At 34.3% G+C, this 2,883-nt stretch overlaps 1 protein-coding gene across 1 annotated transcript in view; it reads left to right on the top strand.

The window, feature by feature from the left end:
* The window catches only part of FMN2 (formin 2), a gene marked incomplete at its 3' end in the record, with an annotated part of 169,831 nt that overhangs the window by 42,181 nt on the left and 124,767 nt on the right, over window positions 1–2,883 (top strand). The window lies entirely within an intron of this gene.

Raw genomic sequence — 2,883 nt, 5'->3', positions numbered from 1 at the left:
GGAAGTGTTTTGTCTATCATTTTGTAAAAAGACTGGAAAAGCAGTACTTCAGACATTTTTGCAATAGTTTTGTGTACTGAATGTTCTGAATGCAAACATTCAGAAGTGTGTTTTTGATTCTAAATTTTTATTTCAAAATACTTACATGCTCCATAGTGTATTTAGGTACAGAGATCCAAGGTTCCTGCCTGCCTAAGGTGATTCTTGTGAAATGTTATTGTTCACTTTAGTCAGAAGTAAGTTAACACTTGGTTCTGGAGGTCTGATGATGTTACTAAGGAATAGCAATAAAAGATCTGGTGATATTAGCTAATCTACAAAAGTTTATGTGAATAACAGTGGCAGAGATTTTTTTTCCTATTTCTCCACTGAAGCTTATAGGTAGTAGGTGAACAGATTTAGGGTGCCATGATGGACTTCAAAAGGAGATAATGTAATACTGCTACAGTGGAGAATTAGTCTGGGTTGGACTTGTTCAACATAAACACAGTCTAAATTTTTTTTTTAATGTGTCACCATTCATGTTATATTCTTCTTTAAATGTAGTGCAGTTTGATGGAGTTGAGGAACTTCAGATTTTGTTTCCTTAAAAGACTTCCTTATTTTCTGTGAAAGCTCTCTGATCACAGGTACCAGACATCCTACTAGTGAATAACGCTATTCAATTGTTTTGGAAGTCATGAAGAGGAAGGCAAAGTTGTGGTTTCCTTAAATCTTGGTTTGGAACCAAGATTTGGAACCAAGTGGCCAAAAGTTCTTGATATCTCTCTTTTTCTTTTTCTTTTTCTTTTTTTTTTTTTCCTCCTTAGTAGGGTTTGTTTTTTGTGGGTTTTCTTTGTTTTGTTTTGTTTTCTGTTAATGACTGGATGGTTCAAGCATCACTGCATTGAGCAGCATTTGTGAAAATAATCAGTGACTTGCTTTTGAGGGAGAAAATAAGGAGTGCCTAGTGAAATGTGTGCTACTGATCATTAGACCTGCAAATTTAATCCAGGTTCGATCAAGTATTTTATGAGCACGGGTGGGGAGAGTAGTTATATTAACTTTATGGCTTTTGTCTTGTCAAACAATATTAAAGGAGTTCTTCCAGTCAGTTACCTACATTCTTCTACCTCCATAATTAAGAATTTAAAAACCAGAGCCCATTAATTATAGAATAATTTTGTGATATTATTTTACTGCAGTATTTTAAGTTTAAACTAAAATATATTTATCCCATGCTATTTTTATATTTCAGTCACCCAGGTTTCAGTAGCAATGCTTTCTAGTATTTCTTCTGAAAAAGAACTTTTTCCTATACTTCCAGAAGTGTATTGCCTGTAAGGAGCATGTTTAATCTGTCTCTAAGATTTTAATTCATTACAAGAAACAACTCTATAAAAAGACTTTTTTATTGGAAATGTAATTAATGGATATAGGTTCATGAATGCTTAAGTACTTTACCTAAAAGAAACTGATTCTTTTGCTATGAGAATGAAGTTTAACCAGCAGCACTAGAGCACTGTTTGATTACTTGAACAAATAACATTCACTTCAGGCTGGGGTTTTTTTGTTGTTTTTAAAACTAGCCTGTTACGTTGTCCAATTACTGAATTGCATTTGTGGTATTAGAAGTCCCCATCCCTCTTCCTCAGTGTTGATCTCTTATGACAGTAATGTGAACTTCTTCCATTCCGTACTATTATTCATCAATGAAGGGCAGAAATAACTGTTTTGAGTGCATGGTCACCTCACTTGCAGAAAATCATCTCAAGTTTTTGCTATATTATGTCATCATCATTCTGATTTATTTTGAAAATCAGAGTGGAAGTTATTTTATTTGAGGAACTGTACGTGGATAAAATGTTTTCATGTGTTTAAACTATTTCTGTACAGTCCCAGACAGTTGCGTGTGTTCTACCTATCTATCAATAGCTATCCATATCAGTCTATAAAAACATCTAGAAACTTAAAATGGTCACACTAACTTTTTTCATCATGTTTGTAGATAAATCCTTTCCTGCAATCAGATCATTCTTGGTGTTACTTGTACTTTTTTAAAGTGATGAAATACTAAGAAATGTTTCTATTGGAGATCTAGCCTCTCTTATTCTTTGTCTAGTTTTTCTTTCTGAAGAAAGCAAGCATTGGCTGAAGTTAGCCAAGTAGGTGACTTTTCCCTTTCTTTCAATACATGACAAAGGAAGAGAGCCCTAGTGTAAAATTTGAAACTGATCCATTGAGTCTACTTACAGGCTTCTCTCTCCCTTCCCTGGGAAAAGATATTTTCCACATGCTGTTAAAATAATTGGAGATGGTCGGTATTGACATAGAAACAAACTCAAATGTAGCATGGCACTGATAAATTATCTCATGATAAACAGTTAACTAAAAGATTCAGAATAATTCTAAATTAAAAGCATAATTAACACACACACAGAGCCTGGATTCTACAATTTCTTGCCATTGGAAGGGGCTTTTTAATATATCCTCTCCATTTCCTCTACAATGTTAGACATAACCTTCATGTTTTGCAGCATAATTTCCTAAAGTTTTTAAGACTGCTCTTTTGAGTCCAAAATAGTTAATTTCTAAAAATTACAATTAAAAAAATGAGGGCCTGGAGGTGCGCTTGCTTTTAGTGCAGGAATTGGTAAGCAGAGGAAAAATAAGAAAAGCTGGCAGCCGTTTCAAGTCCTGGTTTTGAAATGCCAAAGAGGAGCAACGATGTCTGCTTAGTCTTCCCAGTATGAACAGAGAAAGTTTTGTTAGGCCTAAGTCCTTTAGTGAAGGAAGAAGAGAAAAATTGAATGTTCTAATTTAGAAACTCCAGCTTCAAACCTGATGTTTAGATTTGACCGCTGTACTGTCGTACAAGAGCCAATTTCCTTTCTGTTTCACACC

This window comes from Pygoscelis adeliae, unplaced genomic scaffold, assembly GCF_000699105.1.
Source record: "Pygoscelis adeliae isolate BGI_AS28 unplaced genomic scaffold, ASM69910v1 Scaffold77, whole genome shotgun sequence".
Taxonomy (NCBI): Eukaryota; Metazoa; Chordata; class Aves; order Sphenisciformes; family Spheniscidae; genus Pygoscelis; species Pygoscelis adeliae.
The sequence above is the reverse complement of the archived record's forward strand: the minus strand, read 5'-3'. Positions and strand labels throughout refer to the sequence as shown.